The sequence below is a fragment of the Heterodontus francisci genome, chromosome 3 (assembly GCF_036365525.1).
Source record: "Heterodontus francisci isolate sHetFra1 chromosome 3, sHetFra1.hap1, whole genome shotgun sequence".
NCBI classification, from domain to species: domain Eukaryota; kingdom Metazoa; phylum Chordata; class Chondrichthyes; order Heterodontiformes; family Heterodontidae; genus Heterodontus; species Heterodontus francisci.
In genome coordinates, this window is record NC_090373.1 from 106,376,302 (window position 1) to 106,394,806 (window position 18,505).

Consider the following 18,505-nt stretch of genomic DNA (forward strand, 5'->3'; position numbering starts at 1 on the left):
TTAAATCCTCCCCAACAGCACTAGCAAACGCCTCTGCAAGGACATGGGTTCTGGTCCTGCCCGGGCGTAACCCATCCCGCTCGTACAGGTCCCACCTTCCCCAGACCTGGTCCCAATGTCCCAGGAATCTAAATCCCTCCCTTCTGCACCATTTCTCCAGCCACGCATTCATCTGGTCTATTCTAATGTTCCTATACTCACTAACAGATGGCACAGGAAGTAATCCTGAGATTACTACCCTTGCGGTCCTGCTTTCTAATTTATCTCCAAACTCCTTAAATTCATCTTGCAGGACCTCATCCCTTTTTCTACCTATGTCGTTGGTACCGACATGTACCAGGATCACTGGCTGTTCACCCTCCCCCTTCAGAATGTCCTGCAGCCGCTCCAAGATATCCTTGACCCTAGCATCAGGGAGGCAACATACCATCCTGGAGTCTCGTTTGTGGCCACAGAAATGCCTGTCTATTCCCCTTACCATTGAATCTCCTATCGCTATGGCTCTCCCAGTCTTTTTCCTTCCCTGCTGTGCAGCAGAGCCATCCATGGTGCCATGAACTTGGCTGTTGCTGCTTTCCCCTGGGAGGCCATCCCTCTCCAACATTATTCAAAGTGATACATCTGTTTGAGAGGGGAGTGGACACAGGGGACTCCTGAACTACCTGCCTGCGCCTACTACTTCACCGGATGGTCACCCATCCCTTTTCTGCCTGTGCAGCCATTACCTGGGTTGTGAACACCTCGTTAAACGTGCTGTCCCTGATGTCTGTCCACAGCATCGCGGATGCTCCACAGTGAATCCACCCGCAGCTCCAGCTCCATAATATGGGTAGCCAGTAGCTGCAGATGGATACACTTCCTGCACACATGGTCGTCAGAGACACTGGAAGCGTCCCTAATTTCCCACATAGCGCAGGAGGAGCATATCACGGGTGCGAGCTCTTCTGCCATGACTTACCTTTAGATTACTTACTTACTCCCTTTAATTAAAAAATGCTAATTACGCTCGGGGCCTTGTTCTACACCAAACACGACCTACTACAATCTAAAGTCCTTACTAAATTACACTAATTTAAAAAAAACACACTCTAGTATTACTAACCTTATCACTTCTATGGTAGTTTAAAAAAAAGAACTTTCCCCTGATTTTTTAAAGCTATTTCCAGGCACTAACAGCTGCTACTCACCAACCAATCACCTTGCAGCTTTCCTGTGATGTCACTGTTCACTTTTTTCCCAAACTCTGGCGCGCCTGGACGGCTCTCCACTCCACTCCTAGAAGGTAAGTGACTGGGCCTCAATCCTCGGGCTCAATTTATCCTCTTCTCTCGCTCAGCATTCTGCCCACAGGTCCGCTCCACTCCCGGAAGGTAAGTGGCACAGCTGATTCTTTTTCCAGTGATCCGGGGTGTCAATCAAGTAATTTACCTTATCCACTCTTTTGACCACTTTATGTGGACCACTGAACTGTGCTTTTAATGGTTCATCCTGTAACAGTAATGATACTAATACTTCATCCCCTGGTTGAAAATTTCAGGTCTGTGTGTTCTTGTCTGCCCATGTTTTCATATTGACTTGGGATGCTTGCCACTTTGCAAGCTTTTGTGAGCCTTTCCCAGAACACAGATACATAGTCTTGTATCGAAGATTCATTCCTTTGTTCTAAGAACCTGTCTTTGATGAGTTTTAGTAGACCTCTTATCTCATGACTGTAAACCAATTCGAAAGGACTAAAACCTGTAGATTCATTCTGTGAATCTCTTGTGCCAAATAAAAGAAAGTCTCGCCCTTTATCCCAATCATGGGGATATTCGTGACAGTATACTCTAATCATTGTTTTGAGAGTTTGGCGGTATCTTTCTAAAGCTCTGTGTGTCTGTGGGTGATATGCTGAAGATTTTAACTGTTTGATACCCAAATTACTCATGACTTCTTGATATATTTTAGACATGAAATTAGAACCTTGATCCGATTGAACTTTGAGTGGTAATGCATATCTCGTAAAGAATTGGGTTAACTTTACTACTATTTTAGAAGTAATTGTCCTCAAGGGAATGGCCTCTGGAAATCGAAGTAGCCATATCCATGATAGTGAATATATATTGGTGTCTCGCTTTTGTTTTTGACAAGGGTCCTATGCAGTCTACCAACACCCTACTAAATGGTTTCTCAATAACTGGTATGGGAATTAGGGGTGCCAGTTTTATGGTAGGTTCCGGTTTTACCCACCATTTGGCATGTATGACATGTCCGACAAAATGGCCTCACATCCTTTGTAAGGCCTGGCCAGTAATAATGTTGACTTGAAGGTGATTTGGTCTTCCAGATCCTCATGTATCCTGCTGGAGGAATGTCATGTGCTAACCTTAATAATTCCTGGCGATATTTAGGTGATACCAATACCTGTCAAACAACAATCCAGTCTTCATCTGCTGATCTATGAGGCAGTCTCTATTTCCTCCTCATAACCCCTTCTGGAACTCCTTTCATCTTAGCTTCCGTCAGAGCCGACTGTGCTATTTTGTGTAACCCTGGATTAGCTTGTCGTGCTGCGGTTAAAGAAGACTTGTTAAACATCTCAGTTGGATTATCTAAATCCCCAAAGAAAGTTTCAGATACTCGGCTATCTGTTTGTGGTGCCAATTTTACCTCCAACAATGCAACTTGCTTAGCCATTGCTCAGGGTACTACACAAGCAGGAAATATTCCTGGAACTTGTTCCTGTAATTGTTCCGTATCTTTAAATTCACTTGGTTTCTCTGTGACTACAAGAGAAAATGATACTCTTACTCCAGCCAAATCACTCCTGAGGAGTTGGTCAATTCCCTCTACCGGCAACTATGGACAGTTCCTATGGTTACCAACCCAGACATTAAGTGCACTCGATACAAAGGTATGGGTCTATACTCCCCGCCAATGCCATTAACTAAAACTTTAGCATTCAGTGTGCTCTCTGGTGGAACTGTTATACATTCGGGTGGCACAATCTTCAGCCAAAAGTGCCAAGTGGATGATCCATCTCGGCCCCTTCCTGAAGTCCCCAGCATCACAGATGCGAGTCTTCAGCCAATTCGATTCATTCCACGTGATATCAAGAAACGACTGAAGGCACTGGATACTGCAAAGGCTATGGGCCCTGACAATATTTTTTTTTTAGTTTAGTTTATTCCGGCAATAGTCCTGAAGACCTGTGCTCCAGAACTTGTTGCGTCCCTACCCAAGCTGTTCCAGTACAGCTACAACACTGGCATCTACCTGGCAATGTGGAAAATTGCCCAGGTATGTTCTGTACACAAAAAGCAGGACAAATCCAATCTGGCCAATTATCGCCCCATCAGTCTACTCTCGATCATCAGTAAAGTGATGGAAGGTCTTGTCGACAGTGCTATCAAGCAGCACTTGCTTAGCAAGAACCTGATCAGAGACGCTCAGTTTGGGTTTCACCAGGGCCACTCAGCTCCTGACCTCATTGCAGCCTTGCTTCAAACATGGACAAAAGAGCAGAACTCATGAGGTGCGGTGAGAGTGACTGCTCTTGACATCAAGGCAGCATTTGACCGAGTATGGCATCAAGGAGCCCTAGCAAAACTGGAGTCAATGGGAATCAGGGGGTATATTCTCCACTGGTTGGGGTCTTACTTAGTGCAAAGGAAAATGGTTGTGGTTTTTGGAGATCAATCACTTGAGTTCCTCAGGGTAGTGTCCTAGGCCTAACCATCTTCAGCTGCTTCATCAATGACCTTCCTTCAATCATAAGGTCAGAAGTGGGGATGTTTGCTAATGATTGCACAATGTTCAGCACCATTCACGACTCCTCAGATACTGAAGCAGTCCGTGTAGAAGTATAGTAAGACCTGGACAATATCCAGGCTTGGGCTGATAACTGGCAAGTAACATTCATGCCACACAGGTGCCAGGCAATGACCATCTTCAACAAAGGAGAATCCAGCCATCTCCCCTTGACATTCAATGGTATTACTATTGCAGAATCCCCCACTATCAACATCCTGGGGGATTACCATTGACCAGAAATTGAACTGGAGTAGCCATATAAAAACTGTGGCTACAAGAGCAGGTCAGAAGCTAGGAATTCTGCAGCAAGTAACTCACCTTCTGACTCCCCAAAGCCTGCATGGCACAAGTCAGGAGTGTGATGGAATACTCTCCACTTGCCTGGATGGGTGCAACTCCTCCAACACTCAGGACGCTCAATACTATCCAGGACAAAGCAGCCCGATTGATTGGCACCCCATCCACAAACATTCATTCCCTTCACCACCGATGCACAATGGCAGCAGTACGTACCATCTACAAGATACATTGCAGCAATGCACCAAGGCTTCTTAGACAGCACCTTCCAAATCCACGACTTCTACCAGCTAGAAGAACAAGGGCAGCAGATGCATTGGAACACCACCACCTGCAAGTTCCCCTCCAAGCCGCACACCATTCTGACTTGGAACTATATCGCCGTTCCTTCATTGTCGCTGGGTCAAAATCCTGGAACTCCCTTCCTAACAGCACTGTGGGTAAACCTACCTTACACGGACTGCAGCGGTTCAAGAAGGTGGTTCACCGCCACCTTCTCAAGGGCATTTAGGGATGGGCAATAAATGCTGGCCTAGCCAGCGACACCCACATCCCATGAATGAATAAAAAAATATCGCAGTTTGACACATTCTCCCTTCCCAGAGATGCTGCAGCAACTGCTAATGCCATTCTAATGGTATATCCTTTACCCTATTATACAAGAAACCTGGTTCTTTTACTTTTGTCTTTCAAATTATTATTCCCCTTACAATTAACATGATTAGTGTTGGAAACGATTCCAACAAGAACTCCCAATTAATATGTTATGACCAAGGCAGGACTAATGCATTGTTAATTCAGTCCCACTAATCCACAGGTCATAGCATATTAGTGATGTTTCCCATCTACCAGAAAGTACCAAATCAAACATTCTATTTGTCTCCCAGAATAAAGCACACCAAACCAGGTTTCTTTGAGTAACAACAAAATTAACCATTTATTGATCAACTAAGTCTTAAACAATATTGAGATAACTCTATGTGAAAAAGATTCTTTTTAAACTTCTTATTCTTCCTAACCCTCATGCACACACACATACATTAAAAAAAATAGTTAACCGGGGGAAAAAGGCTCTCTCAGTTTCCAATTGTTTCTTAGAAATAAGAAAATAATTGGGTTGTCACGGTCTGGTAGGATATTTCCAGGTCAGTGAATTGTCCCAGAGTTGAATAGTTGGATGCCACTCCAAGTCTCTCCAGGTGAGGTTGTTCAACAGTATGTGATGGGTAGGCTTTCAAGGCAATTTGTCTGCAGCCGTTGTCACACAGATCTTTCAGCAAAAGGGTGTAGCAACAGGTCTACTTGGGTTTTAAAGTAGCAGTCTAGCAATAAAAGCTTTCTTGAGATTTCAAGATCTCCCAAAACACAAAAGGCAACAGGAATCATTCTTGAAGCAGTGATTTTCCAGACACTGGAGGCAATAGGAATTCGTTACCTTTCAAATTGCAGGGGCTTTCCTTTCTGCAAAGCAGCTTTCCTCCACAGAGTAGCAAGTTCTCTTTTCCTGGGTCTTTTTTCTCTCCAGGGGTCTTTTTCTCTCTCCAGGCAGTCCCACAACCACCATCTCAAATGTAGAATTTCTTTCCCGAGAGGGGCATGTCGTCTTTTACAGAGAATAGGTTTTTTCCTCTGATCAGCAAACAGGTCGCAACCAGCTCACTACATGCTGCTGGTCCAACCCACACTTCTTTCACAATGCCAAGTGAAACTAAAAACCACAATCAAGTCATGTGACAGTCATAAATCTTCCTGTCATTTCACTGTTGAACTGCTTGGAAGCAGGTGCCTTGCAGTCCGTGCACTTCATTCAGTCCACAATTCAAATATCAGTTCTTAAAGCACTTTTTGCAAAGAAAAATAGAAACACTCACATAACATTACATCATTACATCATTAGCATACTATTCAAACATATTACAATAACAAAATCAGATAGTGGACAATTTTCCTCTTCTGGTATAATTCATATCTAAAAAGTTATAATATGGCGGCATTGTTGTCTGAGTGGTAATGGGCTAATAGCCCTCAAATTTCCTGAACCAACTCATTTCAATAATTGATTGTTCTTCACGATACTGACGAAATCAAGTGTAAGGGTCACAATCATGGTGGAGTAAAAAATTGTGCGTAAGTGAAATTTAATGGTATGGGGACAAGTAAAGAAATTGTTACAATGGGGAAACAAAGATTCTGGAAAACTTTAAAAAGACTCAAAAGGCATTTCAACCCATTAGTAGTCTTTGGCAAAGCTGAGAATAAGAGTGGATTAAGCTGAGAATGAAGGGGAAAAATGCATGACCAGTTTTGTTAATAACTGGGCCAGTCTTATGCTGCATGTTAGCAACAGATGTCCTTCCAGCAGATGGCGCAGTTCTGCATCTGACTTTCCAGACCCAGGTTTTCTGAAGAAACCTCCTGACAATCAGTACAATAAAGTATGAGCTGTGGCTCTGTTGGTGGCACTCTTATCCTTGTGAGTCAGAAGGTTCTGGGTTTAAGTCCCACTCCAGGACTTGAGCACAAAAGTCAAGGCTGACACTCCAGTGTAGTACTGAGGGAGTGCTCCACTGTCAGAGGTGCCGTATTTCAGATTAAAAGTTAAATCAAGGCCCCGTCTGCCCTCTCAGATGTGTGCAAAAGATCCCATGGCGCTAATTTGAAGAAGAGCAGGGGAGTTATCCCTGGTGGCTCAGCCAATATTTATCCATCAACATCACAAAAACAGATTATCTGGTCATTACCATATTACTGATTTTGGAAGCTTGCTGTGCACAGATTCGCTGCCGCAGTTCCTAGTTTGCAACAGTGACTACGCCTCAAAAGTACTTCATTCACTGTAAAGTGCTTTGGGATGTCCAAAGATTGTAAAGGGTGCCGGAGAATGCAAGTCTTTATTTCTTTTTAATGCCTACAAATGTATTTGGTGGCATCTTGGCAATATGGCCCTGACATACCTCCTTTTATACAATGCCATATAAAGCATGGCATGCTGTAATTAAGTGTTTCTGAAGAATCATCTTGCAAAATGGCTGGTCAGTTTTTCACAACCATGGTAGCCTTCTGCAATACCCTGTATTCAGAAATGGGGCCTCATCTGTCAAATTGAGGAGTAATTATTTCTGTCCATGGATGTGGCTACCTTGGTAGTGATTGGTGGGCACAGTGTGTCTCTCGTGGGTCATTGACAGGTCTGCCATTTCTTAAGTGGTCTGACTTTTCCAATTTGAGTTCCACCAATCTTTTCACTACTAGTTGTACTAATTAATTGCTCCACCTCTTCTCTTTGCATCTTTTCATTTTCATTATCACGCTTTTCTGTACTTCCACCATTCCTTCAAACTCCATAAGTAGATTTCCTTTTAAAATGGGTTTGTATTTCTGCAGGCATTCATCAGATCGTCTGCTTTAACTTAGGTTTAAGATCTGTGAAAACCCCGGAGAAACAAAGTAAACACTGTTTATGCTGTTTCACTAGAGTTTCTGCAGATCCTCAACTGAAATTGCAGTAGGCGATTGAAAGAACCTCGGACGTACATCGGTATGAATGAGCCCATGTATCGTTGAATTTTCATTAAAGCAAGTATCTAATTTCTATATTTGTGAGTAAATCTTCCCAGATTTGAGCAAAGCTTTAAGTAATAATATTTAATGTAAAAAAATTTCTGATCCTGTGTGAATGAGCTTACAATTAGGATATAGTTGGTGCATGAGAACTCTGCCATTTAGAGTCCCTGAATCAATGGCCATGGCAGGAAGTAACTAATGTATAAAAGTATAATGTATAAAAGTATCTGTTCAAAAATCCACAGATGCTCTAATGTTCTCCTGCCGTAGCATTAGAATGACCAGAAACTAGGCGAGAACCCGATATGCTTGGTTTAACCTGATGCTAAAATTTCTGTGGTGGCCTGTTGGGGGAGGAGGCATCACCCATCCACAAAATGGCTGTCTATGTAAGGAGGGCATGGATTCCAAATGTTGGATTTCTCATCCCAGGCTTTCATTAGGACTTTGTGTATGATGGATCCAGATACATCTGATAAGACCAGGGGGACTGGCGCAACCAGGTGTGGATACAGGGACCTGGCTTTATTCATGGTCTTGGATGCAGTGTTGTCAGCTGGGGATGGCTGAAGGATATTTCTGGCGGTGGTTGTGTGGAAGGTGGGGGTTTCTGACATCCTCCTCCAGCTAAATCACCTCTGCCAGACTTTCTGGCCTTTCTCCAATGCTTCTAGTGGCATGGGTGCTTCCATTGGAAGGTAAATGAAAAGACCTTCTCCTGGCCCCATGATCTTTGATGGGATTAGTGACAGAGCTTTAGGGCAGACTCAATATGGCAGTTATGCCTGGGGCCAACATGTTCAATATGTTTAACCATTCTCCAGGCAGTCACTGAAAGCACAAGGGAATTCAGGGTTGAAATCCACAGGGAACGGTTTCTGCTCCGTTTTCCTACCACAAAAAATTACTTGTTCTGATAATTCTAAATTACACTGCAAACAGTGAAGTATATTCGAGTATACTATATACTAATATACCAATATTCAGGGTATTGTTTAACCACAGCACTGTAAAGTTTGATCAACACATCCCATCTCTTATATTCGACTACAACAAAAACAAGAAATGCTGGAATCACTCAGCAGGTCTGGCAGCATCTGTGGAAAGAGAAGCAGAGTTAACGTTTCGGGTCAGTGACCCTTCTTCGGAACTGACAAATATTAGAAAAGTCACAGATTATAAGCAAGTGAGGTGGGGGTGGGGCAAGAGAATACAAAGGAGAAGGTGCAGATTGGACCAGGCCACATAGCTGACCAAAAGGTCACGGAGCAAAGGCAAACAATATGTTAATGGTGTGTTGAAAGACAAAGCATTAGTACAGATTAGGTGTAAATGCACTGAATATTGAACAGCAGCAAGAGCAAACCTGAAAAAAAACCTGAAAAAAACAGTGGGTAAGCAAACTGAACAAACTAAGATGAAATGAAATAAATGCAAAAAGAGATTGTAAAAAATGTTAAAAAAATGTTAAAAAAAGGAAGAAAAAATAACTAAAAATGAAAGTAAAATGGGGGGCTGTCACTGATCTTATATTCTACTGTTTTGGCTCATACTATCTGACAGTAATCTTCACCTTCACTACCTGGGTAGTAATCTTTGGGCCTGTCTTAAAACCTGAAGGAATTGCATCCCATTGATTTCAACAGGCAGGTGATCACACTACCAGATTACCTCTCAAGTGGTGAAGGTAAAAGCTATCTCTGATGTATTCTGAAAGTAATATTGTTCCTGAGCCAGTTACTAACACAGAAAAGTCAGATGTCTGTCTCAGATTTGCTCCTCTGCCGACATGTGATTTCAGTGATGGCTGAACAAACTGCATGGAAAACTATCCTTATCACTTAGTAATGGAGCTCATGGTATAGGATCATGATCATGAGAAAAGGCTCTAAGAAGGTGATGTCCTTTATTGAGCCTTGTACAAACCACTGTACAAGTCATACCCCATGGTACTAAAGGCTTTGGAAATGCATCCTGCAACCCCATTGCTAAATTTTCTTATATAAAAACAAAATACTGCAGATGCTGGAAATCTGAAACATAAACAAGAAATGCTAGAACCACCCAGCAGGTCCGGCAGCATCCGCGGAAAGAGAAGCAGAGTCAACGCCCCGGGTCAGTGACACTATTTAAAACCTAAACAAACACTTAGGAGTTTCTACAGCAAAAGAGGTATACAAACTGTGTCATTTATATTCCTGGGTGTGGAATAAGACACAACTGCTATGATTTCCAGAGTCCCAGTGGAGAAGGCAATTACCTCCCAAAAACGAGGAAGGGTCACTGACCCGGGGGCGTTGATTCCAGCATTTCTTGTGGTTATGCTAAATTTTCTTGTTGGCCTTCCTTAATTTAGTATGAAAATTCTATTTTCATGCAAGTACTTAAGAAATTTTAAACAGACAGCAGTTATATATAATGATCAAGTTTAATGGTCTTTTCTGTAGAGTGAGGCATAGCATCCTAATGAAGGCTTTTCCTGGGGCAGTGACCCTGCATGAGACAGTGATGTGGCACTGAATTATTTTACTCATTTCTGAGCCTGACTTTGTGTTTTTGGGAGGTAATTGCCTTCTCCACTGGGACTCTGGAAATCATAGCAGTTGTGTCTTATTCCACACCCAGGAACATAAATGACACGGTTTGTATACCTCATTTGCTGTAGAAACTCCTAAGTGTTTGTTTAGGTTTTAAATAGTGTGAGCAGATATATGTGTTCGTGTGATACATGTAAAAGAAAATGTCTGAATCAGACAGAATATGCAACATTTCCCCAGTTACCGTGCTAATAGAGATTTGAAGATAAAACATGTCACAACTTGTATAAAATTATTTGTCATGAAGTACTGTGTGAAATGCAATAACTCAGAAAAAGCTGAATTAAATTTTGATTTTTACCAGAGGGGTACTTGAGCCAACTTCCTGGATCTTTTCTGTTGTCTGACCTAGTTTTTTCTATGGTGGTCTATAGAAGACCAGGTCAGTGCAGTGGTCATTCAATTTAGCTTCATGATATGGTCATTACTGAAAAAGCTGACATTTCCCAGTTCATTTACTTAGGCTTCAGAGCCATTGGGAATCAAATTCAACTTTTGTGGGGGTAGAAAATGGGTGGCAGCAGATCAGCTGCCCATCATGCATCTCGCCCAATATTCCTTTCCATTGAATTCCCATGGGGTCTTATAAGATTAGCCCTAATAGCTTTGTAGTTTGTCCTGATACCTGGATCATTGATATAAGTTAATGCTGCCTGTTGCAGTTAGAGCTGCTACTGCCTTGAACCTTTATGTTATGGGATAATTTCAAGGAATTACTGCTGAAATTTGCTGGATATATTTGTCATCTTTACATCAGGAAGGCCTTGGTTGACAGAAGCAACACATTTGTCAAGTTTCCTTCTGGAAAGGGGAAAACAACTTGAGAGTGTGAAAAACTTTTACCAGGTGTCTGGGTTCCCAAAAAGTGCAGGTCTCATCAATGGCAGTCATGCACACAACAAGGTGCCAAGCAACAATCCCATTGCACATATAAATCAAAAAGGATTTCATGAAATCAACATCCAGTTGGCCCATTGAACCAAATAATATAGGTGACTGCAAGATATCCCTTGTGTCTACATGTAGGAAAAAGATACCTTCTGTCATGCCTGAATCCAAACACATCTAAACTATCCTCTTCAATATATTCATCCTCCTCTTCTTCATAACAGAGGGCAGACTGGCAGGCAGAAGTTTTGCTCTACCACACTTCCAGTGGCACAAAAGACACTGTTATTTTAAGTGCCATTTGCCATTCATCAGTTTAACTTCATAACCTATCCAGGCCCTTAATAGTTGGTTTGCTTATTTCCCAACATTTCAATTTGCTGTGCTATCTGTGCCTGTTTGTTTTCCGGACAAACCATTTTTGTTCTTATTCCCGACATTACTTCCCTTTGTTTCCCTTCCTTCTTGTTGGTGTTTATCCCTTCTGTACCCTGCGTATGGTATTTCTAGAGACGAATCACTTTTTTTCTGTGCTTTTCCTCTCTAATAGTATTGTCCAGTCTGGTTTGTGCAGCTCACTAATCATTCCATCAAAATCTATCTTTCTAAAGTTGAAAGTTTATTTTGTGCTCCTCTTTGTCCTCATATGCCTAACCCTAAAATCCATCACATTGTAGTCACTGTTCCAAAGGCATTTTCTGGCTTTCCTCTGCTCTTTTGAACTCCTGGTCATTTGATAATATCAGGCCTAATAGCATCCTTGCTTCTGTGAGTTCTTTGATTAATCTTTCCATGTAGCAATCTAATATTGTGTTCATGAATGTTCAATTCCATTGTACTCTATATATTTACAACCTAACCATAGTAAATCAAATCACCAATAACAGTCTTTGAATATTTTTAAGGCAGAGGTAGATAGATTCTTGATAAGCAAGGAGGTGCAAGGTTATCGGGGCAGGTGGAAATGTGGAGCAATCAGTTCAGCCATGAACTTATTAAATGGCAGAGCAGGCTCGAAGGGCCAAGTGGCCTACTCCTGCTCCTAATTCGTGTGTTTGTATGTTTGTAACAACTGCCATTGTTCCTGTGCCTACTTCCCTCATTAGGCATCAAATCCCTTCCATTGGTACATAGCAGACATACTGGGCTGCATTTTAATAGTCTGCCGCCGAAGTAGGCGGCGGGCGTAAAAAAAATGCGCCCCGCCCGCACAGGCACCACGTCACGGAGCCGCTGCGATTTCAAATGTGGCAGCGCATTTGCATGGCCGTGGTGCCCGCCTTCTGTGATGATGTGCAGGGGGCGGACAAGCCTTCCCACACAATGGCGTCCAGTGATAATGCGCAGGTGCCGCCGCCATTTTTAAAGGGCCAGGTAAGTCACATTGTACCAAAACATAATTTCATGATGTTTGAATGCATTTTCCCAGCTCCCCAATGGCATTTCTGGCCATTTGTGCCCTTCTCCCTCCCACAGAATGAAAATTATAGAATTTTCCCTTCCACCCTCCAAAGTTCAGCAACTTTGTCCTTTACCCCCCCCAACCCATCCGCATTGTTTTAACCCCGCTCCCCAGCTCAAGCGCAGAGAAAAAGAATCCTCCACCCGCTGCCCACAGGTGTCATGCCACGTTTCCCCAATGAAGATCAGTGCAGCGATTTAGGAGGTGATGCAACCCTCATTAATTCAGGTATGTAAAGTAATTTCCATATTTAAATGAGGGTCCCGTAGCTGAGCGGAAGGGCGGCCGCCACAAGGCCTTGCCGCTGCCACTGAGATCGGCACGGGGCCTGTCGCCTCTGCCGCACCGATCTTCATTGCTACCCCCTGCCAACATTCCCAACGGTGGAGGGGCTTTAAAATCCAGCCCCTGAAATTGCTGTCAGTTTCAGTGGAGTAATGATGGCAAAATGCTGACAGTTTTAATGTTAGTATTGTAGTATGAGGACAGGTAAGGGTTAATGCTGGAGACAGGGAGAGCAACCCCTCCCATTGTAAGGGTGATGATGTAACAGTCACATAGTAATGGGCTTGGGAAGAAGAGAGTAGCAGCTCGAAGGATGCCAGCTTCGGAGACTTGAAGAGAGTGCAAATAGTGATGTGTAAATGATAAGTTATTAATTGACCTTATCCAGACTCCGAGACTTTCTCAATAATGCCCTAGCTACGCTATAACTAGAACAACACACAATTACCACTGCAAAATCTGGGCCCGTATGTTTGCCAGACCAGGTAGGGATGGCAGGTTCAAATAGTCAAGGGCATTAGGGCTCATTTGGGTTTTTACAACAATCTAGCAGCTTTGATGGATTTATTTTCACAAATGGGTTGCGAGTCTAGTACAGTAATTACCACACTAGTGGTCAATCTCTGTTAAAATCAAGTTATTTTCAAATTAAAGGGCATATCCACTCACAGTTTATCTTTTCCTTCCATACAAAATAATCTGTATCCCTGGACAGAAGAAAATAGAGAGTAGTGGTTAATGGATGATTTTTGGACTGATGGAATATAAATGGTGATTGCCACTGCCCCCCAACCCTTACCCCATGGATCAGTATGAGGACTATTTCGCTTCTCAGTATCTATGCAAGTAAACTGGACTTGGGTATAAGAGTATATCAACGTTTACAGATGACACAGAATTAGGAAGCATGGTTAACTGTGAAGAAAATTGAATAACTTCAAGAGGAGTTAGGCAGGTTTGTAGGTTGAACAGATTGCAGTTGGGTGCAACTTAATGTGGCAAAATGCGAGGTAATGCATTTTAGGTAGAAGCATAAGGGGAGGATATACTGACTGGACAGTAAAACTTTAACAGGTGTCGAGAAGCAGATAGACAGAGATTCAGATTCAAAATATTTAAAAATAGCAGTTGATAGAGCTGTTAAAAATATATGGGACCCTAGGTTTTATAAAAATGGGCATAAATGACAAACGCAAAGATCAAATGCAAAATCTATACAAACTATTAGCCCACAGTTAGAATATCTAATCCATTTTCAGATGCCCAACTTTAGGAAGGATGTCAAGGCCATTGAGAAAGTGCAGAGGCTCACATCAACCAATCAGTAGCCGGGGATGAGAAGTTTTAAAATGAAATGTTCCGAAAAATCCTTTGGACCTCCCAGGCCTCTTCTGTACCGTAACATCGAGTCTCAGGATCTTTTCGACATTCAGTACTCTTTATTTCCCAATTAATGCTGTTCCATTATTCACCCTTCCCCCGTTTCACTGTAACGACGGAGGTGGAGGGGCGACATGATAGAGGTTGACAAAGTTATGAGTGGCATGGACAGATTGGATAGTCAGGAGCTTTTTGCCAGGGTGGAAGAGTCAGTTATTAGGGGACATAGGTTTAAGGTGCGAGGGGCACAGTTTAGAGGGGATGTGCGAGGCAAGTTCTTTACACTGAGGGTGTGAGTGCCTGGAACTTGCTGCCGGGGGAGCTGGTGGAAGCAGCTACGAAAGGGCGGCACAGTGGCGCAGTGGTTAGCACCGCAGCCTCACAGCTCCAGGGACCCGGGTTCGATTCTGGGTACTGCCTGTGTGGAGTTTGCAAGTTCTACCTGTGTCTGCGTGGGTTTTCTCCGGGTGCTCCGGTTTCCTCCCACAAGCCAAAAGACTTGCAGGTTGATAGGTAAATTGGCCATTATAAATTGTCACTAGTATAGGTAGGTGGTAGGGAAATATAGGGACAGGTGGGGATGTTTGTTGGGAATATGGGATTAGTGTAGGATTAGTATAAAATGGGTGGTTGATGTTCGGCACAGACTCGGTGGGCCGAAGGGCCTGTTTCAGTGCTGTATCTCTAATCTAATCTAATCTAAAAAGCGACGTTTAAGAGGCATCTTGATAAATACACGAATAGCATGGGAATAGAAGGATACGGTCCCCAGAAGTGCAGAAGGTTTTAGTTTAGACAGGCATCAAGATCGGTGCAGGCTTGGAGGGCCGAATGGCCTGATCCTGTGCTGTACTGTTCTTTGTTCTTTGTTCTTTCCCCTACCAATAGGTTAAAGTGCTTCCCCACTTCCCATTTAATCTCTTTTCAAAGACATTGGTACCAATCTTTTTTTTTATTCATTCATGGGATGTGGGCATCGCTCGCCAGGCCAGCATTTATTGCCCATCCCTAATTGCCCTTGAGAAGGTAGTGGTGAGCTGCCTTCTTGAACCACTGCAGTCCATGTGTGGCAGGTACACCCACAGTGCTGTTAGGAAGGGAGTTCCAGGATTTTGACCCAGCGACAGTGAAGGAACAGCGATATAGTTCCAAGTCAGGATGGTGTGTGACTTGGAGGGGAACTTGCAGGTGGTGGTGTTCCCATGTATTTGCTGCCCTTGTCCTTCTAGTTGGTAGAGGTCGCGGGATTGGAAGGTGCTGTCTAAGGAACCTTGGTGCATTGCTGCTGTGCATCTTGTAGATGGTACACACTGCTGCCACTGTGCGTCGGTGGTGGAGGGAGTGAGTGTTTGTCGATGGGGTGCCAATCAAGCGGGCTGCTTTGTCCTGGATGGTGTTGAGCTTCTTGAGTGTTGTTGGAGCTGAACCCATCCAGGCAAGTGGAGAGTATTCCATCACACTCTTGACGTGCCTTGCAGATGGTGGACAGGCTTTGGGAAGTCAGGAGGTGAGTTACTCGCCTCAGGATTCCTAGCCTCTGACCTGCTCTTGTATCTATATGGCTGCTCAGTTTCTGGTCAATGGTAGCCCCTAGGATGTTGATAGTGGGAGATTCAGCGATGGTAATGCCGTTGAATGTTAAGGGGAGATGGTTAGATTCTGTCTTGTAGGAGATGGTCATTGCCTGGCACTTGCGTGGTGCGAATGTTACTTGCCACTTATCAACCCAAGCCTGGATATTGTCCAGGTCTTGCTGCATTTCTACACGGACTGCTTCAGTATCTGAGGAGTCACAAATGATGCTGAACATTGTGCAATCATCAGCGAACATCCCCACTTCTGACCTTATGATTGAAGGAAGGTCATTGATGAAGCAGCTGAAGATGGTTGGGCCTCGGACACTACCCGAAGGAACTCCTGCAGTGATGTCCTGGAGCTCAGATGATTGACCTCCAACAACCACAACCATCTTCCTTTGTGCTCGGTATGAGTCCAGCCAGTGGAGGGTTTTCCCCCTGATTCCCATTGACCTCAGTTTTGCTCAGGCTCCTTGATTCCATACTCGGTCAAATGCTGCCTTGACGTCAAGGGCAGTCACTCTCACCTCACCTCTTGAGTTCAGCTCTTTTGTCCATATTTGAACCAAGGCTGTAATGAGGTCAGGAGCTGAGTGGCCCTTGCGGAACCCAAACTGAGCGTCACTGAGCAGGTTATTGCGAAGCAAGTGCAGCTTGATGGCACTGTTGATGACACCTTCCATCACTTTACTGATGATTGAGAGTAGGCTAATGGGGCGGTAGTTGGCCGGGTTGGACTTGTCCTGCTTTTTGTGTACAGGACATACCTGGGCAATTTTCCACATTGCAGGGTAGTTGCCAGTGTTGTAGCTGTACTGGAACAGCTTGGCTAGGGGCGCGGCAAGTTCTGGAGCACAGGTCTTCAGTACTATTGCCGGAATATTGTCAGGGCCCATAGCGTTTGCAATATCCAGTACCGTCAGTCATTTCTTGATATCACGTGGAGTGAATCGAATTGGCTGAAGTCTGGCATCTGTGATGCTGGGGACTTCAGGAGGAGGCCGAGATGGATCATCAACTCGGCACTTCTGGCTGAAGATTGTTGCAAATGCTTCAGCCTTTTCTTTCGCACTGATGTGCTGGGCTCCGCCATCATTAAGGATGGGGATATTTGTGGAGCCACCTCCTCCAGTTAGTTATTTAATTGTCCACCACCATTCACGGCTGGATGTGGCAGGACTGCAGAGCTTAGATCTGATCCGTTGGTTATGGGATCGCTTAGCTCTGTCTATCGCATGCTGCTTACGTAGTTTGGCATGCAAGTAGTCCTGGGTTGTAGCTTCACCAGGTTGACACCTCATTTTGAGGTATGCCTGGTGCTGCTCCTGGCATGCCCTCCTGCACTCTTCATTGAACCAGGGTTGGTCTCCTGGCTTGATGGTAATGGTAGAGTGGGGGGATATGCCGGTCCATGAGGTTACAGATTGTGGTTGAGTACAATTCTGCTGCTGCTGATGGCCCACAGCACCTCATAAATGCCCAGTTTTGCATTGCTAAATCTGTTCGAAATCTATCCCATTTAGCACAATGATAGTGCCACACAACACGATGGACGGTATCTGGAATGTGAAGGCGGGACTTCATCTCCACAAGGACTGTGCGGTTGTCACTCCTACCAATACTGTCATGGACAGAAGCATCTGCGGCAGGCAGATTGGTGAGGACAAGGTCAAGTATGTTCTTCCCTCGTGTTGGTTCCCCCACCACCTGCCGCAGACCCAGTCTAGCAGCTATGAACTTTAGGACTCGGCCAGCTCGGTCAGTAGTGGTGCTACCGAGCCACTCTTGGTGATGGACATTGAAGTCCCCCACCCAGAGTACATTTTGTGCCCTTGCCACCCTCAGTGCTTCCTCCAAGTGGTGTTCAACAGGGAGGAGTACTGACTCATCAGCTGAGGGAGGGCAGTAGGTGGTAATCAGTAGGAGGTTACCTTGCCCTTGTTTTACCGGATGCCATGAGACTTCATGGGGTCCGGAGTCGATGTTGAGGACTCCCAGGGCAACTCCCTCCCGACTGTATACCACTGTGCCACCACCTCTGCTGGGTCTGTCCTGTCGGTGGGACAGGACATACCCGGGGATTGTGATGGCAGTGTCTGGGACATTGTCTGTAAGGTATGATTCCATGAGTATGACTATGTCAGGCTGTTGCTTGACTAGTCTGTGGGACAGCTCTCCCAACTTTGGCACAAGCCCCCAGATTTTAGTAAGGAGGACTTTACAGGGTCGACAGGGCTGGGTTTGCTGTTGTCGTTTCCGGTGCCTAGGTCGATGCCGGGTGGTCCGTCCTGTTTCTTTCCTTTTTATTGACTTTGTAGCGGTTAGGTACAACTGAGTGGCTTGCTGGGCCATTTCAGAGGGCATGTAAGAGTTAACCACATTGCTGTGGGTCTGGAGTCACATGTAGGCCAGACCAGGTAAGGACAGCAGATTTCCTTCCCTAAAGGACATTAGTGAACCAGATGGGTTTTTACTACAATCGACAATGGTTTCATGGCCATCATTAGACTAGTGTTTAATTCCAGATTTAAATTAAATTCAAATTCCACCTTCTGCTGTGGTGGGATTCGAACCCATCTGTACAGCTTAATTTAAAACAGTAATAAAAATCTAAAGAAAATTTGTAATATAAAAACAGTTTTTATTGATAATTTTTAAAGATA